Genomic DNA, 9,361 nt, shown 5'->3' with positions numbered 1-9,361 from the left:
TGTGTGTGTGTGTGTGTGTGTGTGTGTGTGTGTGTGTGTGTGTGTGTGTGTGTGTGTGTGTGTGTGTGTGTGTGTGTGTGTGTGTGTGTGTGTGTGTGTGTGTGTGTGTGTGTGTGTGTGTGTGTGTGTGTGTGTGTGTGTGTGTGTGTGTGTGTGTGTATGAGAGAGAGAGTGTGTGTATGCGTGTCCCATTTGTAAATCAGAGGTGCCACAAAATGAATCCTAATCATAACGTTCTCCCTGATCTTCTCCCTGGAGCTATGTTCTGTAAATATGAATGTGTATAGGGTGCAGTGTTTTATCCGTGTTGTTTTCATATGATATGGTACATTTATGTAACTCCTAACAACCAGCCTGTAGTACACAGCCTATCCCATAATGTTATATTACTGCCTTTGGCAAAACTTTACGTTAAGGTTATATAAAGTACCATGTAAATGGATAGCAATACCTGTTGGAAAAACATGGCACATAAGAATTGCTATATGATTAAGTTAGATTAAGTGTAAGTGGTCTAAGTTATTACAAAAGTGTAAGAAGACACAATATGGGGAAGGGGTGAGTGGATGTTGGAAAGGGGCAGTTGAAGGTTGTGTTACCAAACAAGGTCAACGTTAACATCCACTTAGCCCTGCAAAGCCCAACCTACACAAAATACCAGTTTTCATCGTATTAACTTTTACTGTAATGAAATTGAAAAACATAGCAGTTCCTTATGTGCCTACAGAGTTGTTACTATAGGTATTGCTATGTAGTTCCATGGAAGATAATGTAAAGTGTTGAACTGGCTTCTATCTTCAGTGACACATTTTCTTGTACAAACATGTCACATCATTTCACCTTAAAACAAAGTTGAATTCTACAGTAAATCTAGATTTTACGATACTGAACCATCCTCTCGGTGTACAGCAGGCCTCACCTCTGGTCACAGCAGGCCTCACCTCTGGTCAGAGCAGGCCTCACCTCTGGTCAGAGCAGGCCTCACCTCTGGTCACAGCAGGCCTCACCTCTGGTCACAGCAGGCCTCACCTCTGGACACAGCAGGCCTCACCTCTGGACACAGCAGGCCTCACCTCTGGTCACAGCAGGCCTCACCTCTGGTCACAGCAGGCCTCACCTCTGGACACAGCAGGCCTCACCTCTGGACACAGCAGGCCTCACCTCTGGTCACAGCAGGCCTCACCTCTGGTCACAGCAGGCCTCACCTCTGGACACAGCAGGCCTCACCTCTGGTGACAGCAGGCCTCACCTCTGGTCACAGCAGGCCTCACCTCTGGACACAGCAGGCCTCACCTCTGGACACAGCAGGCCTCACCTCTGGTCACAGCAGGCCTCACCTCTGGTCACAGCAGGCCTCACCTCTGGACACAGCAGGGTGTTCTAGACAGGTCAATCAGAATAGGCTTTCCTCAATTGTGTGCATTTTGCTGTATATTTAAGTGACCAATGAGGCTATGTGTTTATTACGCATACAAACGACAAGTTGCATCTTGTGTTTAATTTAAATAAAGACGTGTTCAATCGTTTTGGCATGAGCATTTTTTAAATGTTTCGGTTGAACATTTTGGGAATAATCATCGATGAAATGATCTGAACTGAAGAGACAAAATCAAGACATAGCTTGCCCATTCATTATTAGGGTGACTTTTTGAATGCGCTGAAGCTGCTTGATGTGTCCAGTCTCATGGTAGATTGGAGGCATATTGCCAGCCATCTGTGCCCAAACGGAGCAGGTGGTCCCTGGAGCGTAGTCACGGAAACCTACTAGGCCTCTGATTGGTGGTTCACTGAGCTGTGATGCCATGTCGTCGTGGTGGGGGATCTGAACCTAATGTACTGTAGAATCAAATCAAGTTTCAGTTGTGTCGTCCTTTTTTACAAAGGACAAAGCCAAAATGGGCTCCACAGATGCTCACAGATCAGCACCTGAACGAGGAGGATCCTAAATCTGATGTAGGAGTAGGAGACTGAATCCAAGGTCTCTGTCAAGCTCTCTGTAACAATGCTTGTGGTAAAAATGGCTCTACAGTTTGATTTGGCTTGAAATTGGAGCGGGGATTTAATCTTGTGTGGTAGGGGGGGATCTGAACCTAAATTAGCCTGGGGACAGATTACAGGACAGGACAAGCCAGAGTTCCACCACAAGTCTCTCGAGGGAGGCCTAGCCTCTATTGTTTCTGCCTCCACAGGCCTTCGACAAGACAGGCAGGAAATCCCACCGTTGAAGCTGAGCTGAATGAATGCATTCATGACTCAGACTGGCGAGTGGTCCGGAATGAGACACTGAGGAACACACCGGCCTCGTCATGCCACAGCCACCTGCTGTTCTGAACACACCGCACAGGTTCCGCATGGCTGGTTGCTCAGTGTTCAGTAAGGCCTCACAACCCCCGACACATCAGCAACTTTCTCCTTCGATTTTGTGACTTTTTCAATTCTGTGTCTAAATCAGTGGCTTCACGTCTTGTATTTGTTTCCACAGGTCATGTTTGGGATTTGTTTTACACCCGTGTTAGGTGTGGTGTTGTCTTCTCAGTGTGGGCTGATGAACACCTTATCACCCAGGATGACCTGGGTGGTCTCCTGGAGGGCTCCATCACCCAGCCTGGAGATCTCCTTCACCCAGCCTGGAGGTCCCCATCACCCAGCTTGGAGGTCCCCATCACCCAGCCTGGAGGTCCCCATCACCCAGCTTGGAGGTCCCCATCACCCAGCCTGGAGGTCCCCATCACCCAGCCTGGAGGTCCCCATCCCCCAGCCTGGAGATCCCCATCACCCAGCCTGGAGGTCTCCTTCACCCAGCCTGGAGGTCCCCTTCACCCAGCCTGAAGGTCCCCATCACCCAGCCTGGAGGTCCCCATCACCCAGCCTGGAGGTCCCCATCACCCAGCCTGGAGATCCCCATCACCCAGCCTGGAGGTCTCCATCACTCAGCCTGGAGGTCCCCTTCACCCAGCCTGGAGGTCCCCTTCACCCAGCCTGGAGGTCCCCATCACCCAGCCTGGAGATCTCCATCACCCAGCCTGTAGGTATCCATCACCCAGCCCCAGCTTGAGCCTGGAGGAACAATTAGATGTCCGGCAGTTATTAGTGTAGCATGATTTACTTGTTAACCAACCCATACTCACCATCTTTTGAGGTCTTCGCAGCCTCACAGCCACTCTCTGACAGACGAACCAGCTGGAGATTCCATCTGGACCTGGGTGATGGAGGGGAATGTGAAGTGTGGTCTTGGGACAGCAGGACTGAGTGAAGGGGTAGGTGTTCTGTGCTCCTTCGCTCCTTCGCTTCATCTGTCAGTAAAGACAGATGGGAATGTTAGCCAGCCAGCCTGCACACGCCCCAGAGATCACAGCCAAGTCCTGATTAGAGCAGAGAGACAGACGTACAGTACTGGACATGGATCGCAGTTATGTACCCATAACTAAACACAATTCAGAAACACACAGACTCACTGTTAGCAATGTTTGGTGAATTCCTCTCATTCAGGTGTGGATCTTGTTCCTGGTTGGTGTAAATTTAGCTAGTAAATAATGTGAACAGATTTGTTGTGCAAATTAAACTTGAATCAATAATTAGTAATGACTTCAATCGGTTACTATGTAGGTCCCATTACATTGGAATGCTGCCCCTAAAATGGTCAATGACCTTAGCAGAAGTCGTAGCCTCGGGTAAATCTACCATGACTGATCCCAGACCGTGACCAGTTCTCTGGACTTAAGATGCTCTGCAGGTCATCTGTCTTGTCTGTGTTCTACTCTAACATGCATGTTATTGCTGCATTGTAGTTCCTAAGGTTGCCCTGTTGCTGAGATGTGGTTACTATGCACCATGCCTGGTAAACATAGACCATTCCTTGACGGACCATCGAAATAACGTTAGAACTATGCACTTCTTACCCTTGATTTTCTGCTGTACATTTGTGCTATTTGTGTGTTGCTTTGGATGAAAGTGAGCTGATTGAATTACATTTCAATGTAGTCATGCGGATAATGTTTGGGTGCATCCTGGTTGTATCCAGTGTTTGATATAGTTAACCCTGTTAGCACCCCTAATTTAGTCTGTCATAACTCATGGCTAACCCTGTGTGATTAGGAGGAGAGAATCTGTATCTGTAGATAGTGTATTTTCCAATCTGTATCCCCCATCTACATATAAAGACACATGCACACATACGCAAACACACACACACACATGCATGCACACACACACATTTACATTTAGTCATTAAGCAGACGCTCTTATCCAGAGCGACTTACAGTAAGTACAGGGACATTCCCCCGAGGCAAGTAGGGTGAAGTGACTTGCCCAAGGACACAATGTCAGTTGGCATGACCGGGAATCGAACTGGCACGTAAGTCAGATGTCTCAGGTTAACTTTCTACCGGTCCAATCAGCAAACAGGGGGAGTGGCTGAGAACGATGACTTTGATGTTGTGCACTAGTTTGTGTTGTAGTTCTGTAATGGCGGTGGAAAAGGATGCGAGCAAAGCCATTCGGTCCGTTGTGGCAACGCTGCCGAATATCCAGAAGTTAAAGCCGGAGCAAGAACAATCTTTGATCCACACGGTGTTCGTTTGATTTTCCAGCTAGCTCCGTTAGTGGTGAAGGAGTTGGCTAAAGCGAACGATAGAGATTGGTTATGGCAGATCCAGAGTGGCTATGGGCAGATCCAATAGTTTTAAACTTCAACAGAGCACCCGCCTACAAGGAAGTCAACGCTTGTCAATGGAGCAATCCCAGACTCTCTGTACAAATTAAATGTACGAGAGTCTGGTTAGGACCAGGCTAGCTCTATCCTGTCATGGACAATGTCTGCCTTGTTGTTTTGATTTGGAGAATGTTCCTCTCTGAGTTTCAGCAGTTTAACGGTGTTGGGGTGGTGGTGGTGGCATGGGGAGGGGGGCTACTACGTGTGTGTGTTGGGGGGAGGGGGGGCTGCAGTGTGGGGGCGGCTGTGGCTAACCACCACTTCCCTCGTACACCCAGGTGCTCAGGAAGCCAGCGGGGGTAGGGGGACGGCGACCTGAGGGGTGACCCCTGCCAGCCTGGCAGACGTTCCAAGATAGCAGACCACAGCGAGGCTGGGGTGGAGGGAGGGAGGGAGGGAGGGAGGAGAGGGAGGACAGGGAGGGGGGTGGCAGGGGAAAGGGAGGAGAGAGGGGGGAGGAGCATGAGGGGATGTAGGGTGAGGGTGTGTGTGAGTTAGCAGGCCCCAGCAGGGCAGGGGGGCCTGGGGGAGGGGGGGGGGGGAAGGAGAGGGAGTAGAGAGGAGGGAGAGGGAGGGGGAGGGGGAGGGAGCACCAGGGGACAGAGGGTGAGAGTGGGTATGATTTATCTGAGTTATGCGGCACTTCCTCATGTGGTAAGAGTTCCGTGAAAGACATTTTCTGCCCCCTCACCCCCCTCCCAGGACCCCAGTTGCTTCTGTCTCCTGCCTCTGCTATCCTTCAACCCGGCTCCAGAGTAACAGGATGCTGGGTGACAGTTGGAGTCTGGTTACAGGAGTGCAGCGTGCAGGACAGCTAGCGAGCGGGCTGCTCTTTGGGCTTTGAGCGGCATTGACAAGACATGTCAACACAAGGGGTCATTATTTATGCTTAAGTGACCTCTGAACTCTTACCTCAGGCTTCAGATAACAGTAGAGTTCAGCTTTATCCAGAGCACCGTGACAACCGAGCTGAACTTTGTAGCCAGCTCATACTGCTGTATTCAAGCTTGGTGTGGAACTAATGGTTCTCCTTGTAGATCATTCTGCTGGGTGTGGTTCTCTTGGTGGATCATTCTGCTGGTTGTGGTTTTCCTGGTGGAACGTTCCACTAGGTGCAGTTCCAGGAACATGGAGATATCACCTGTCCACTCATCAAAGATTCAGCTGCAGGTCGGAGAGGTGACAATGCTCAAGATAGGTTTCCAGCTCCTGTTTCCCCTGCTCTCTATGGCTGTGACCTTCCTGGGCTTGAAAACACACTGATTATATGTCCTCACGCTTGTCAAAGCCCGAATGGACAGAGTCCACCCTCCTGAAACCAGCTCCTCAGTTACGTCCATTATGGTGGACACTGGTCTGGGTCCAGTAACTCTGCAGCCATGCTGCCCTTTGTGTTTAGTTAGTTTGACCCATCGAAAAGACATGCCGGCTTCCTAATGAGGTCACGAACTTGAATGACCTCGGGAATAGTTGTGAAATTCGAGTTTTTAAGTTATGGATGCATAACTTTAACTATGTGGTGACATTTCTTTTCCTTCCAACATGTTTATTTGACGCAAACGTCGAGCTGAGATCTTGTTCTGTCCGACGGCCTTTTGCTTCGATTAAAAGCTTGTATAAAAAAAAAACATATTTTTAAACCTTTTTTCATTCAACCTTTATACCGCCAGATAAGTCAGTTGAGATCCAGTTCTCAAGAAGTGTGTTCCCAACCCCTCAGTGAGTGTCACGTGGTGGGAGGTGTCCCCGGCGTGCCTACTCAGCGAGGGGGTCTGAGCGGGGAGGGGACCGTGCAGGGGAACCCCATCATAGTAAGTAAGTAATTAAGTAAGTACATTTTATTTATAAAGCACACTCACAACACAGCAAGGCTGACCGAGGTGCCGAACAAAAGCACAAAAACAGTAATCCAAATACATTTTTAAAAACACTATAAAATACACCATACCACACCGTACCACAATACCATCTGCTCCCCCGGTCCCTGGAGGTCCCAGGTCCGTCCTCTGACTCTGCCGGCCGGGAGGGCGCACAGGGAGACCTGCCGGCACGCGCATGACAGGACCCACAGCAGGGAGACAGCAGGAACAGGACTGGCCATCTGGATGGTTACCGTATGGTGGAGCGGGGGCCCGGGGGCTGGGAGGGGAGGCATGCTGGGAGAAGCTGGGGGGAGAGGCCTGGTCCAGACCTGTTCAAACTCTGGGTGAAACTGTCAGCCGAGACATGAGGTGTGGAACTCCAGAACCAGCTGTGTGTCTTCTCCTCTCCTCGGCCCATGTGATCGTCAGCACATCTGTATGGGACGCGAGGGGGACAGACGGCAGGGGAGGGGGGCACCCGACCAGGGGGAGACAGGCGAGGGGACAGACGGCAGGGGAGGGGGGCATCCGACCAGGGGGAGACAGGCGAGGGGACAGACGGCAGGGGAGGGGGGCACCCGACAGGGAGAGACAGGCAGAGGTGTCAGCCTGTCCTACTGTCCTCTCTCAAACCTCACCTCTCACAAGCCTCATGTCCAGGAATTCGAGCGACGTAACGGAGCTGTCTGTTCCACGTCACATTTGACTCGCGCACAAAGGTCAGCCGTGATTGGTCTAGACAGAGGGGTTGTCATCTCATCCGATGGTAGTAGTTAAGTCTGGCCCTGGGGACGGGCACCCTATTGACTCCCTTCAGAAGACTGACTGATTACTACAAATCCAGACGTTTCTTGGTATCCTCCAGGAGTTTCCTCAATTTTCTGTGTGTTTCTGCTTGTCTTCTCTGAGGGATTAGGTTAGTTATAGGGCGCTTATCTGTGGTAATCTGTAAAGCCTTCTGTGACACTGCTTGTAAAAAGGGCTTTACAAATTAAAGGGTTTGGTCACGTTCTCCATCACACATTTCCTTCACAGCCCTAGAAGAAAACGACAGAGTAAATGTATCGTTTTGGCTTTGTCAAACCATGAAGGGCTCATTGAGATTTGAAATCTCTTTTGCAAGAGTGTTCAGGCCAAGACAGGCAGAGCTAAGTTATTGCGTCATGAAAGACAGCATGACAAACCACTAGTTTCGTAAGAACGAATAAGAAAGAAATAATGTAGCGTAGCATAAGCATGTCTGACCTTCTCCTTTCTGATCTTCTCTTACGGACCATCAGACAGTGGAGCCCACCTGCACATTCTTTGCCCAACCCAGGGCCCTAGGCAGACGCTGCTTGTGTTTTTGAGAGAAGGTGTGTTTTTTAAAAGAGAGACAGAGAGAGAGACAGAGAAACAGAGAGAGAGAGAGAGAGAGAGAGAGAGAGAGAGAGAGAGAGAGAGAGAGAGAGAGAGAGAGAGAGAGAGAGAGAGAGAGAGAGAGAGAGAGAGAGAACAAGTGTGTGTTTTCCATTTTATGAGCACTCCTATTTTATATCTGAAACCAAAAAAACTGATCAATTGTGTAATTCAAGGACAATTCCCATGATCTTAAATAATGCCCATCATCTCCAGTTGAGTTAATGAGCGTTTCAAGCTGAAAGAGTGCTCTCTCAGCCTGATCCTAACGTAAATCAGTCCAACTCCTCCTCACAACTATTTGAGATGTTCGTACCTCAGGGACATGGAACCTTTTCAAGTTATCTTTTTGTTTATTACCTCTCGGAGAGAAAGGGGCAGTGGGGGGGGAGGCCAGGGGGTGACGGCAGCCAGCTAATTAAATTGGGATTTAGGACCCTGCTGAACTGAGACCTTGTGTCCTTACAAAACAAGTATTTGAGGGTTTGAGGGGTTTAGGTTTGTTGAGGGGCAGTTCTATGGGCGTATGTGAAGCCCTCTGTGACATTGCTTGTAAAAAGGGCTATACAAATACATTTTTATTTGATTTGGTCTTTTAAGGAGAGAGGCTTACAGCACTCAGCTACAGCTCAGCACAGCTTCAGGAGTCTCTCTCTTCTTTCTCCTTTTCTCTTCTCTCTTTCCTCTCTTCCGCTCCCCTCTCTGCTCTCCTCTCCTCTTCATGCTCACATCCTGTTGTTGCCAAGTCATCAGTCTTCCTTCCCAGCTGCTGCATCTCTGAAGTGTTTACACCACCTAAACACACACACAAACACACATATATCATACTGTACACACACACAAATGCTCTATTGTACTCTATGTAAACACCACACATGCACATACACTCTATTGTGCCGCCTGCGCTGGTCCTTATCTCTTCCTGCCCGCACACCTGCATGATCAGAGCTCTGCTTCCAGGGACTTTGTACTGCAAGTCCTGTCCAGACACTTGCAGTATCAGTCCCCCGGACCAAGAGCCAGCTTTCTCTGCTCTGTGTTAGCGAGTGCCGTCTGGCTGACCTCACAGCCTTGCAGGGGTTCTTCTGACAGCATCACTCAGGAAGCCATGGGAATCACGACAACAAACAGACTTCCCGACAGGCAAAGAGTTTTATGAATAAACAATCTTGCGATTTGATTGGTTGGAATTTTGTTCCAGAGTGTTGCTGTCTCTGAGCTGAGGGATGCCGTCCCTCTCCGCGCTGTGTTTTTCCGGAGGGATAGAAAACACACACACGCGTGTACACTCTCTCTCACACACACATTTACTCTCTTTCACTCTCTCACTCTTTCACTCTTTCACTCACTCACTCTCTCTCTCACTCTCTCTCACACACACATTTACTAT

Source organism: Osmerus mordax, chromosome 26 (assembly GCF_038355195.1).
Source record: "Osmerus mordax isolate fOsmMor3 chromosome 26, fOsmMor3.pri, whole genome shotgun sequence".
NCBI classification, from domain to species: domain Eukaryota; kingdom Metazoa; phylum Chordata; class Actinopteri; order Osmeriformes; family Osmeridae; genus Osmerus; species Osmerus mordax.
The sequence above is the reverse complement of the archived record's forward strand: the minus strand, read 5'-3'. Positions refer to the sequence as shown.